General features: G+C 39.5%; 1 long non-coding RNA gene across 1 annotated transcript; it reads left to right on the top strand.

The window, feature by feature from the left end:
- Nucleotides 1-1709: 1709 nt before the first annotated feature.
- Nucleotides 1710-4869, top strand: LOC148596442 (uncharacterized). Its single transcript, XR_015919244.1, has 3 exons — nucleotides 1710-1941; nucleotides 3157-3349; nucleotides 4799-4869. It is a non-coding gene; the product is annotated as an uncharacterized LOC148596442 (long non-coding RNA).
- The last annotated feature ends 9566 nt before the right edge of the window (nucleotides 4870-14435 follow it).

The raw sequence follows: 14435 nt of genomic DNA on the forward strand, positions 1-14435 counted from the left end.
TATTTATCTGTTTTTAACTGAACGAAAGTTATCAGATGTATAAAGTATTGATTGATTGATTGTTGGGGTTTAACGTCCGAGCAGCAATATTTCAGCTATATTCAGACGATGAACATGAAACGGATGATAAAATGAACATGAAATGATGAAATGAAAAACGGGATGGGACACAGGACAGTAGGGTCGACAAATTTTGATTGCCACTAGAAAAAGGGAGGGATGGGTAAAGTCGGGCAATTTAGCCTCCTGTGGCGGAGCGCAAAGGTTCGTACTCTTATCGACTACCACAGCAGGGTTCTTTAACTTGCGAGGAACGTGGCATCTTTCCCAACACGGTGCACCACTATGGTTTGCGGTCAGGTTTTCCGTATTATAGCCTGACAAACCCAGCATGTAACACGCCAGGGATACCCCATTCCACCACCTGGGGCACACATCCCAGTTGCTCTGTGGGCAGAGCGCCTAGCCCCCGGCTAGGTTTCTGAGCATTATTTAGTCGCCTTTTACGACAAGCTTAGCGCTGCTGCAGGCCTATTCTTTTAACACCCGGACCTGCACGGGGTGATGTATAAAGTAAAGCTTCCTGTTTTATGGTACTTTATTTATTCATGTGTTCAAAGTGGGTTGATCAAAACGTGGTAAAAAAAATCAAAATGTATAATGCATTGTGTTGATCATATCTAAACTGAACGTTAAATTATTCGAACGTACCCAAGTCTTTTCAATAAACTTTCCATTTTGTTTAGGGTTGTACGTTGTTGTGATAATAGTGCTATTATTAGTGATCTACTGGAGTTGATTCTTCATTTTAAGGCACGATATCAAAACAAACGTATCAATATTATACTGTTTTATATTAATATCGTATTCATAAATGTTTTATTTAAAACTGTGGATACTAACTTAAACCATGTTTATATGCTGTACGTAGCAAAATGATATTCGAAAGTAAAATTTCAGGGAGCCTCAATCTTTTGAATTTTTGCTGTTGTCATTAACATGTTAGCTCTTGTTTATTGCACTGAAAGAACCTGAAAACGGAAAGCTTACAAGTGTCTTCATCGTTAAGTATTATAATGTGAGTTTTAATTCCATTTGAAAAGTTTATTCAATATGACCAGTACAAATTATAAGAACAAAAGTGTCTATTGTTTTACTTTAGACATTCATCATAATGACGGAATACTGTACAAGTTCTTGAGAATCTTCTGAGAAACCTCATATTCAAAAGTCGTATATTAATCTGACAATTGATTTTAGACTGAGACAATTCAAATGAAAAATATCATAATATAAATCTACTCTGTTGAAATGTCAAGTATATATCTTAGGATTCAATGTTGAAGGATTCATGTATTTGTTACTAGAAACAATTGTTTGTTTGTTGGGGTTTAACGTCCGAGCAGCAATATTTCAGCTATATTCAGACAATGAACATGAAATGAATGATTAAATGAACATGAAATGAAAAAAAAGGATGGGTCACAAGGATAATAGGGTCGACAAATTTTGATTGCCACAGGAAATGGGGAGAGGTGTGTAGGGTCGGGCAATTTAGCCTCCTGTGGCGGAGCCCTATGGTTCCTACTCCGGGAGAATACCACAGTAGGGTTCTCAACGGAAAAGACTGCAAAGCAACATTCTTATCAATCATTTAAGATTTGGAATTACATGACTGATAACCTCAAGGTTGAGGACTACTAGAAAGAAGGGCGCTAAATGGATGGGTATCGGATTCGTTTGACAGAAAGGATGCGCCAAACACGGTAGTTTCTTACTTAGGGTCTTTCATAAGACTGGTAGAGTTCTTAATGGATACAAACAGACTGAAATTTGAAGAATTTGAAAGAGCAAGAAGATTACTTGAATACGTAAAGACTCTTAGACGTTCAATGGGAAAACAGTCTAATAAAAGATCAGACGTTGCTGCACAGGAGTTAAGTAAGTTCAAGATCAATTATTTATATCAACTTGTGCAGCATTTTTTTACAAAAAGGTGTTGCTAAATGATAATTTATAAAAGAAAAGGCTCATTAAACAATTAACAGCAATGAAAAGAAATGTATACACAATACTATACGCTTACGCTAGGGTACAACTTACCTGAAACGTCACATTCATAATGTTACTTGATAGTTTCAAACTTGATAACCAACTTCATCGTTATCCTAACAAAATACTACAAGAAAAGCAGAAGACCACATAGGGACCAAGCCCCGTGCAGGTCCGGGTGTTAAAAGAATAGGCCTGCAGCAGCGCTAAGCTTGTCGTATAAGGCGACTAAATAGTGCTCAGAAACCTAGCCGTGGGCTAGGCGCTCTGCCCACAGAGCAACTGGGATGTGTGCCCCAGGTGGTGGAATGGGGTACCCCTGGCGCGTTGCATGCTGGGGTTGTCAGGCTATAATACGGAAAACCTGACCGCAAACCATAGTGGTGCACCGTCTTGGGAAAGATGCCACGTTCCTTGCACGTTAAAGAACCCTGCTGTGGTATTCGATAGGAGTAGGAACCTTTGCGCTCCGCCACAGGAGGCTAAATTGCCCTACCTTACCCATCCCCCCTTTTTCCAGTGGCAATCAAAATTTGTCGACCCTATTATCCTTGTGACCCATCCTTTTTTTTTCATTTCATGTTCATTGTCTGAATATAGCTGAAATATTGCTGCTCGGACGTTAAACCCCAACAAACAAACATAGAGACCAATATATAACGGCGGTAAGTAGATACTTAGTTGCCATTCACCGCCTTTTAGTATTGAATTACCGTTTATTTGTACCGAAAAGATGATGTGACAGATGAAACGGTGAATGGATACTAAGTTATCATGTACCGCCTTTTAGTGCTTGATTACCGCTTAAATGTAACAAATTACCGCAAGCGGTGATTTGACACATTAAAACGGTAAACGGCTATTTAGTTGTCATTCACCGCTTTTAAGTAACTTATCACCGCTCATATGTAAGATATCACCTTTTGTGGTAAGTTCATACATATGAAGGTAAATGGATGCTAAGTTACAATTTACCGCGCTTTAGTATCCAATTACCGGTGAAGTGTATTAAATTACCGCATTTTTCCCACATTTTTCTCTTTTACGTTTGTTTAACTTTGATCATGCCCAGGGACATAGCAACTTTTTTCAACTGTAATGCAGCTAGAAGATTGTTAGAAAAGGCAATAAAGCCACCCACAAACAATATGGTTCCTGCGGATTTCTACGACGTGAGAGATTACGGTCTACTAGACTTATTCTGATGAATGCACAACGCCCAGCAGCAGTCAGATCTATTACAGAGAGAGCTTTTGAAGTGGCATACATATCTGATGACGGATGGTTTTCAATTGCAGTAAGTCATTTTGTAAGATTAAGATTTTCAATTAAGAATGTTTAGATAAAAATAGACTACACAGGAATATGCTAGTATGACATGTAATTTGACGGTTAAATCATTAAAATACTAGTTTTACCATTGTTGTAAACATATCATAAATTTTGATATGTTGTATATGCATATTTCCAGGAGTAACCTCTCGTCTGCAGCATTTAATTCCAAAACCTTTGGCAGGTAGAAAACCAAAAGTATTATAAGAATAGTACCCGAATCCAAAAATGTTCGAAAAATGAAGCCAAATCCAGTACAGAGGTCATCGATCAAGTAAAATATGTCAATCCCTTATCAATAATAATCGACTGTATAATCCTTAAACTTGCTTTTGCAAAAACGAATCGTATTTTGATGCGATATTTCACCGCAAAAAGGCCAGTTTCTACACCAAAAAAAGTTACCTCATACCGTTTAAAACTTTTATATTACCGCAAAAATAACGGTATGAAGTTACATAAAGTTATATCTTCCTACAAAAAGTTACCAATTGTCCTAATTTTGGTTATGTTTCACCGCATAATATTATGTTTGTTTGTTTGTTGGGGTTTAACGTCCGAGTAGCAATATATCAGCTATATTCAGACGATGAACATGAAATGAATGACAAAATGAACATGAAATGAAAAAGAGATGGGACACAAGGACAATGGGGTCGATAAATTTTAATTGCCACTGGAAATAGGGAGAGGTGGGTACGGTCGAGCAATTTAGCCTTCTGTGGCGGAGCCCTATGGTTCCTACTCCGGGAGAATACCACAGTAGGGTTCTTTAACGTGCCAGGAACGTGGCATCTTTCCCAACATGGCGCACCACTATGGTTTGCGGTCAGGTTTTCCGTATTATAGCCTGACAACCCCAGCATGTAACACGCCAGGGGTACCCTATTCAACCACCTGGGGCACACATCCCAGTTGCTCTGTGGGCACAGCGCCCTAGCCCCCAGCGAGGAGTCCCATCCCTTCTTCATTTCATCATTTCATGTTCATATTATCATCAATTTAACGTTCATCGTCTTAATATAGCTGAAATATTGCTGCTCGGACGTTAAACCCCAACAAACAAACGAACGAACCACCTGGGCACACATCCCAGTTGCTCTGTGAGCAGAGCGCCCTAGCCCCTGGCTAGTTTTCTGAGCACTATTTAGTCGCCTTATACGACAAGCTTAGCGCTGCTGCTGGCCTATTCTTTTAAAACCCAGACCTGCACGGGGCTCAAATTTGTCGACCTCATTGTCCTTGTGTCCCATCCCTTCTTGAAAATGATTTTCATGGTCTGGTATATTTCTTGTTGGGAAACATCAATATTGGAATTCATTAAAGTTTTTTTTGCAATTGATTTGATAAAAATCGACCGATAAACAACAAAGTTAGCAAAAATATAACGGACTTACCTTTTTCATGTTACTAGTTCGACGTCCACCAACCAAATGATCAAATAAGGCAGCGCAAGCCGTGAGGTACCTCTGTGGAGGAGCAGCTAAACTGGTTCTGAATAGTCTATTACAAAAATAACTAGAAAATCATTATAAAAATATAATATATTTATTTGCTTTTTATGCATATGTTTAAGCAATTTTGATAAAATATATAAAGACCAATAAGAAACAATGTTATGAATGGCGTGTTCTTTGTAATACACAAAATGCACACTAATTAACTACTTGTATTCAATATAATTAATTTTCCTGGACATATACAATTTTTGTAGCCCGTGCAGGTCCGGGTGTTAAAAGAATAGGCCTCCAGCAGCGGTAAGCTTGTCGTAAAAGGCGACTAAATTGTGCTGAGAACCCTAGCTGGGGGCTAGGGTGCTCTGCCCACAGAGCAACTGGGATGTGTGTTTGTTTGTTTGTTGGGGTTTAACGTCCGAGCAGCAATATTTCAGCTATATTCAGACAATGAACATGAAATTGATGATAACATGTTTGTTTGTTTGTTGGGGTTTAACGTCCGAGCAGCAATATTTCAGCTATATTCAGACGATGAACATGAAATGGATGATTAAATGAACATGAAATTAAAAAAAGGATGGGATACAAGGATAATAGGGTCGACAAATTGTGATTGCCACTGGAAAAAGGGGGGATGGGTAAGGTCGGGCAATTTAGCCTCCTGTGGCTGAGCGCAAAGGTTCCTACTCCTATCGAATACAACAGCAGGGTTCTTTAACATGCGAGGAACGTGGTATCTTTCCCAACACGGTGCACCACTATGGTTTGCGGTCAGGTTTTCCGTATTATAGCCTGACAAGCCCAGCATGTAACACGCCAGGGGTACCCCATTCCACCACCACCTGGGGCACACATCCCAGTTGCTCTGGGCAGAGCGCCCTAGCCCCCGGCTACGGTTCTGAGCACTATTTAGTCGCCTTTTACGACAAGCTTAGCGCTGCTGCAGGCCTATTCTTTTAACACCCGTACCTGCACGGGGCTCAAAATTTGTCCTCATTGTCCTTGTGTCCCATCCCTTCTTCATTTCATCATTTCATGTTCATCGTCTGAATATAGCTGAAATATTGCTGCTCGGACGTTAAACCCCAACAAACAAACAAGCCACCTGGGCACACATCCCAGTTGCTCTGTGGGCCTGCAGCAGCGCTAAGCTTGTCGTAAAAGGCGACTAAATAGTGCTTAGAACCCTAGCCGGGGGTTAAGGCGCTCTGCCCACAGAACAACTGGGATGTGTGCCCCAGGTGGTGGAATGGGGTACACCTGGCGTGTTACATGCTGGGATTGTCAGGCTATTAATACGGAAAACCTGACCGCAAACCCCGAGCTATGCCAGCTGGAGTTCGTTCTCCTGGTAGGGTTACCCATGCTGGAAAGGTCAAAGGTTAGAGACCAGACTAAAGCGATCCGAACATCGACCGTGGGCCCGGTGTTTAAAATAAAAAGTGGGTTCACCTACTTGTTTGTCGTGAGTTGCAACCCGTGAGGTATCAGTGGGCGAGGTGGTCCTAGTGGATGAAGGTCGTATCTAGACTCCAGTCGTGACGTAACCCCCGTGTCATCGATGGCTGGATGATCGAGGATACGGCTGTATATGCCACTCGACTCTTAGGTCATCTAAACGGGAGATCGGATGGACCCGGTTCGATCAATCGGCTGGTCATGCCATGCCCTTCATTTGTCCATCTGCTTTACTGATGGCATTTTGTTTAATCCAATATTTCTAAGATTTTCAAAAGCTTACAAATGGCAAATGAAGAAGGCGGTGACTCATGGGTCAATCGAGTAGTACGCTATCTATGCGCCATTGTTAGATAGGCTCTGTTCGAGTATGTCGTCTCTGGAATCCCTGATGCTATCTGCTGGAAATCCGTAGAGTCCTAGCATCGCCCGTGTTGGCACTCGGTGGCGGGTGGGGAACAGAGACGATGAAATTTACTAAAACTTAACATGGCGACAAAAAAACAACGGGGAGTCCAATGTTTCTTATTCAAAAAAAACGAAAAAGTGATGTCTGCAATTCTTCTGTCGAAAGTGATAATAACATGTTCTTCTAGATTGTGTGGATTTTGCCAACATCAGGCAAAATTATTTTGACTGCGCCAATATGTTCAAGACCGTTTCATCTAAAAACATCATCGATTTCTTGCGGGACATCGGTTTATTTAATAAAATCTAAATTGGATACCTTCCTTAGTTTTTCAATATTTTAAATGTTTTATCGAATTTATGTTTCTATATGTATTTCATGTCTTATGTTCACCTTTTATGTACCTTTTTATATGTAAATAGCTGCTTGTTTTAATTTCATTATTTTATGAAGAGACTTTGATCTTGCTTTTAATATTTCCATTTTATTCAATGTTCTTGCCGTGATATGGCCCTAGTCGCCGAAACGGCATTAAAAGATAACAATCAATCAATCAATCAGTGGCCGTTCGGTTATCCTTTGATAAAACCATAACCGTTTGTTCCATTTACATTCCCCCAAATTAAATTTTGTGCAGAAATAAATTAGTTGATTTGGTTAAACAGTTATTTTTAATATTTTAAAACATTATCGATTTCTTGCGGGACAACGGTTTATTTAATAAAATCTAAATTGGATACCTTCCTTGATTTTTCAATAATTTAAATGTTTCATCGAAGTTATGTTTCTATATGTATTTTATATCTTAGGTTCACCTTTTATGTACCTTTTTATATGTAAATAGCTGTTTTAATTTCATTATTTTATGAAGAGACTTTGATCTTGCTTTTAATATTTTCCTTGCATTAAATGTTCTTGCCGTGATATGGCCCTGGTCGCCGAAACGGCAATAAACAACAACAATCAATCAATCATTGATTTGGTTAAACATTTGCCCAAACCATTTATTATTTTGGGTGACTTTAATGCTCATAATCTTTTATGGGGAAGTAATCATACGAGTGATAAAGGTAAAAAAGTTAAGGAGCTCCTTCAGCAAGAAGATTTGTGCATATTTAATGACGGATCTTCAACGTTCCTTCATTCAGGCAATGGATCGTATTCCTCTATTGATTTAAGCATTTGGCCCCGTGCAGGTCCGGGTGTTAAAAGAATAGGCCTGCAGCAGCGTAAAAGTAAAAGGCGACTAAATATTGCTCAGAACCTTAGCCGGGGGCTAGGGCGCTCTGCCCACAGAGCAACTGGGATGCGTGCCCCAGATGGTGGAATGGGGTACACCTGGTTTGTTACATGCTGGGGTTGTCAGGCCATAATACGGAAATAAATAGGATTAATGACACAGTCGTAGGCAGGGCTATCTGGGTAGGCCACAAGTTTACTTACATACTGAAGACCTAATTTCAAACGTCTGTCTCCAAGGGATGGTTCATTTGCCTCGGCATAAAGGCTCTCAATAGGAGAGGTTCTGAAGGCACCAAGGCAAAGTTGCAACCCCTGGTGGTGAACAGCGTCTAAAATTTTAAGGTAAGATTTTTTGGCGGAACCATAAACAATAGATCCATAATCAAGTTTAGACCTAACCAAAGATCTATATAAATTTAATAAAATTGAGGTATCAGCACCCCAATCGGTACTGGACACCATTCTTAAAATATCTAGTGCCTTAAGACACCTAGATTTAAGTAATTTGATATGGGGAAGAAAAGAAAGTTTACTATCAAAAAGTAATCCAAGGAATTTTGTTTCCTCTACTATTTTGATTTTATTACCATAAAGAAAGAGATCTGGGTCCGGATGCAACTTTCGCTTTCGACAAAAGTGCATACCAACAGTTTTAGATGTAGAAAACTTCTACAAAACAACCCATTCTTCAAAGCCCATTTCTCAATTCTTTTGAGGCAAAGTTGTAACTGCCTTTCAATATTACTCATATTTTGTCCCCTGTAGCAGATCAAAAAGTCGTCTACATACAAGGAACCGTCAATATTGTCCTTCAAAACTTGGGCTTAACTATTAATTTTAATACTGGAGAGAGTGACAGAAAGAATACTTCCCTGAGGAACTCCCATTTCATGTTCCTTCTCCTCAGAAAAAGTCGAATTTACCCTTATATTAAAATGACGATCTGACAACAAATTAGACAAGAACAGAGGAAGTCTTCCTTTCAACCCCATATAAAATATATAGGGGTATCGCCAAACTAAATAGTGCTCAGAAACGTAGCCGGGGGCTAGGCGTTCTGCCCACAGAGCAACTGGGATGGTGGTAGAATGGGGTACCCCTGGCGTGTTACATGCTGGGGTTGTCAGGCTATAATACGGAAAACCTGACCGCAAATCATAGTGGTGCACCATGTTCGGAAAGATGCCACGTTCCTCGCACGTTAAAGAACCCTGCTGTGGTATTCGATAGGAGTAGGAACCTTTGCGCTCCGCCACAGGAGGCTAAATTGCCCTACCTTACCCATCCCCCCCTTTTTCCAGTGGCAATCAAAATTTGTCGACCCTATTATCCTTGTGACCCATCCTTTCTTTTTTTCATTTCATGTTCATTTTATCATCCATTTCATGTTCATTGTCTGAATATAGCTGAAATATTGCTGCTCGGACGTTGAACCCCAACAAACAAACAAACAAACAAGATATCGCCAATAAGCTAGCCGAAACTTTCGCGAAACATTCATCCTCAACTAACTACAAACCGGATTTTCAAAAAATTAAATCATCTGCAGAAAAGACAAAATTAAACTTCAAGTCAAATAATGCTGAATCCTACAACTCTCAATTTTCTATAGAGGAACTAAAATCGTCACTGGCTAAAGCCCACGATACAGCTAGTGGGCTAGATAATATTCACTATCAACTTTTGAAACATCTTCCTGATCCATCTCTACAAACACTTCTTGCGTTAATGAACGAGATATGGACTTCTGGTAACGTTCCGTCCATCTTGAAAACGGCTTCAGTTGTCCCTATCCCAAACCCAGGAAAGGATCATACGGATCCTTCAAATTATTGCCCGATCGCTTTGACAAGCTGCGTCTGCAAGACAATGGAACGAATGGTCAATGATCGTCTTGTGTGGTTCCTTGAGAAGCACAACTTTCTCACTAATATTCAATGTGGTTTTAGGCAAGGCAGAAGTACTCTTGACCATTTAGTCCGGTTTGAAACGCTCATCAGAAATGCATTTGCTAAATATGATCATGTTGTGTCGGTCTTTTTTGATTTAGAAAAAGCCTATGACACACCCCTGGCGTGTTACATGTTGGGGTTGTCAGGCTGTAATACGGAAAACTTGACCGCAAACCATAGTGATGCACCGTGTTGGGAAAGATGCCACGTTCCTCGTACGTTAAAGAACCCTACTGTGGTATTCTCCTGGAGTAGGAACCATAGGGCTCCGCCACAGGAGGCAAAATTGCCCAACCCTACCCACCTCTCCCTATTTCCAGTGGCAATCAAAATTTGTCGACCCCATTGTCCTTGTGTCCCATCCCTTTTTCATTTCATCATCATTTCATGTTCATTTTATCAATTTCATGTTCATCGTCTGAATATAGCTGAAATATTGCTGCTCGGACGTTAAACCCCAACAAACGGGAATAAAATCTAAATTTGATACCTATGATTTTTTCTATGTTTTATCGAAGTTATGTTTCTATATATATTTTATGTCTTAGATGTACCTTTTTATTTGTAAATAGCTTTTTGTTTTAATTTCATTATTTTATGAAGAGACTTTGATCTTGATTTTAATATTTTCATTTCATTAAATGTTCTTGTGATATGGCCTTAGTCGCCGAAACGGCATTAAAACGCAACAGTCAATCACATTTTATTTTTCAGTTATATCATTTTTTTTTTCTAAATTCTTGGTATTTTAAACTAAAAAAAACTACAAAGGTTTCAATATTTACACAATAAAACATCAAAGTGTTCTGTTATTAAATGACGCGAAAATTTTGGTTGTCCTAGTTATGAACAACGCATTACACATTTAAGCAAAAACCACAGCTTTTCTGAAATATTATTCACCCCGTGCAGGTCCGGGTGTTAAAAAGAATAGGCTTGCAGCAGCGCTAAGCTTGTCGTATAAGGCGACTAAGTAGTGCTCAGAAACCTAGCCGGGGGCTAGGCGCTCTGCCCACAGAGCAACTGGGATGTGTGCCCCAGGTGGTGGAATGGGGTACCCCTGGCGTGTTACATGCTGGGGTTGTCAGGCTATAATACGGAAAACCTGACCGCAAACCATAGTGGTGCACCGTGTTGGGAAAGATGCCACGTTCCTCGCACGTTAAAGAACCCTGCTGTGGTATTCGATAGGAGTAGGAACCTTTGCGCTCCGCCACAGGAGGCTAAATTGCCCGACCTTACCCATCCCCCTTTTTCCAGTGGCAATCAAAATTTGTCGACCCTATTGTCCTTGTGTCCCATCCTTTTTTTTTTCATTTCATGTTCATTTTATCATCCATTTCATGTTCATTGTCTGAATATAGCTGAAATATTGCTGCTCGGACGTTAAACCCTTACAAACAAACAAAACAAACTGAAATATCATTCACATTCAGACAAAAGAAATGTTACAAAACAGTCTTTCTTATTACGAGCACTAATAAATTTATTCTTTATAAATAATTCATATTACATTGTTGTGTTTACAACAAATGACCACAAATATTTTTTGTTTTGGGTCGTAATGAATAAAACAACACCCTTTTCTATACATACTGCTGACTTAATGCATAATGGATACAAAACGTTTTGTGGTTGATCTTACCACTAGTTCAGCATAAATGACATTACTGTGTTATAACTATTGTTCAAAGCCTTTTTTCGTGTTTTTTAAATGATGTTCGTAACAATGAACACAATTTTTCCGTCGTCGTCGTAATGAATGCAACAACTTGATTCTAATACAAATTTTAATTATCAAATCATCATTCAAAATCTAAACAACAGATGAGTTCAAATAATGAAACTTTTAAAATGTCTTTTGACCACTTTTCTTTGACAGTATTTTTCAGTGATAAATGCGTCGTGTTCGTAACATCGGACTACGTACACGAATGTATCCTTACTGGAGAATGGAAGGCGTTTGTTCCCATTTTAACGAGGAGTATTGCTTGATAATATCAAAAAAAGTCATTAATGCCTTGCTAAAATCAATAAAGAATGCAATCATATTCTTATGTGACCAAGTGGAACTCGATAGCAATTAATGGCCCATAGATACCATGAATATAGAATTACTTTTAATTCAGATTCAGAAGACATTGAAAAGATCTACAAACTAAGAACAAAGAGACATATAAATACGCATACGGAACAATTTAATTATCAAATATATGCAAAGTATAGAACATTATTGCAAATTTTCAAACAAATGACATCAATCAGATTGCATTTGCATGTTCAGAACAGATTGAATACATAAATATAGCACAACTCAACAATCAAGCAGTTAAATGTAATACCCATAGTTAACTATAATACTACACAAAATGACCATTAAAGTTAGTTATAAGTACTCACTATAAAAAGGTACCTTAGCATCAAAGCAATTAAACTGACTCAATGATATTCAAAATCAAAATAATAAAAACAAATTAAAATGAAACTTGCTAAAAGCTCTAATTTGCAAAATGTCAGTACGAAAAATGAAAAGTTTATGGAAAAATGAACATCATAAATACCTTATCTGCTGGCTATACTGCTTTCAAATATGTACATCTTGGCCTTCTAATTCCACATTGAAATACTGTACAAAACTCTTGGTATTTACACCAAAATAAAATACTACTCACGAGGGGAAAATTTAGGACATCCAACCCCTAAGTATAATTTAACCAATAACAGTCAGTGAGCAGACTTTAGGCACAATGTGAAGTAAATGCAAAATGCAATGAAGCGTATAGTAACTCAGACCACTATAGAGAACAAATTTTGTATTTTATTCATCGACTTCGAGAATTTGATAAAGAGATTGTTTTTCTCTAAGTACCCAGTCATGTTGGTATTCAGGGGAATTCAGTTGTAGATAGGGTTGCCAAGAAGGCATTAAATAAAATAATAATAAAGGACGTTAGTTTGCCATACACCGACTTTAAACATTTTATAAGTTTTTTTTGTTTGTTTGTTGGGGTTTAACGTCCGAGCAGCAATATTTCAGCTATATTCAGACAATGAACATGAAATGGATGATAAAATGAACATGAAATGAAAAAAAGAAAGGATGGGTCACAAGGATGATAGGGTCGACAAATTTTGATTGCCACTGGAAAAAGGGGGACGGGTAAGGTCGGGCAATTTAGCCTCCTGTGGCGGAGCGCAAAGGTTCCTACTCCTATCGAATACCACAGCAGCGTTATTTAACGTGCGAGGAACGTGGCATCTTTCCCAACACGGTGCACCACTATGGTTTGCGGTCAGGTTTTCTTTATTATAGCCTGACAACCCCAGCATGTAACACGCCAGGGGTACCCCATTCCACCACCTGGGGCACTAATCCCAGTTGCTCTGTGGGCAGAGCGCCTAGCCCCCGGCTAGGTTTCTGAGCACTATTTAGTCGCCTTTTACGACAAGCTTAGCGCTGCTGCAGGCCTATTCTTTTAACACCCGGACCCGACGGGGGCCTTTTATAAGGAAATATATTTTAAAGATGTGGCAGGACCGATGGGACGGTCTTGAACACAAGAAACTCAATTCCATAAAACCCGATCTAGGCGTGTGCCCCAGGTGGTGGTGGAATGGGGTAGCCCTGGCGTGTTACATGCTGGGCTTGTCAGGCTATAATACGGAAAACCTGACCGCAAACCATAGTGGTGCACCGTGTTGGGAAAGATACTACGTTCCTCGCATGTTAAAGAACCCTGCTGTGGTATTCGATAGGAGTAGGAACCTTTGCGCTCCGCCACAGGAGGCTAAATTGCCCGACCTTACCCATCCCCCCTTTTTCCAGTGGCAATCACAATTTGTCGATCCTATTATCCTTGTATCCAATCCTTTTTTTCATTTCATGTTCATTTAATCATCCATTTCATGTTCATCGTCTGAATATAGCTGAAATATTGCTGCTCGGACGTTAAACCCCAACAAACAAACATGTTATCATCAATTTCATGTTCATTGTCTGAATATAGCTGAAGTATTGCTGCTCGGACGTTAAACCCCAACAAACAAACAAACAAACACACATCCCAGTTGCTCTGTGGGCAGAGCACCCTAGCCCCCAGCTAGGGTTCTCAGCACTATTTAGTCGCCTTTTACGACAAGCTTAGCGCTGCTGCAGGCCTATTCTTTTAACACCCGGACCTGCACGGGGGCCTTTTATAAGGAAATATATTTTAAAGATGTGGCAGGACCGATGGGACGGTCTTGAACACAAGAAACTCAATTCCATAAAACCCGATCTAGGCGTTCATCAATCTGGGTCGGGCAATCGCAAAGAGCAAGTGGTCATGACTAGATGCCGCATTGGACATTCTAGATTTACACATGTCCATTTGCTTGTTGGTGATCCTCCACCTGAGTGTATCCCATGTGATTGCCCTTTCTCTATCAAACATGTTCTTCTAGGTTGTGTGAATGTTGCCAACACCAGGCAAAATTATTTTGACTGCGCCAATATATTTGATTTGTTCAAGACAGTTTCATCTAAAAACATTA

Source organism: Perna viridis, chromosome 15 (assembly GCF_037379345.1).
Source record: "Perna viridis isolate PV_CMFRI_1.1 ecotype Kerala chromosome 15, ASM3737934v1, whole genome shotgun sequence".
Classification (NCBI taxonomy): Eukaryota; Metazoa; Mollusca; class Bivalvia; order Mytilida; family Mytilidae; genus Perna; species Perna viridis.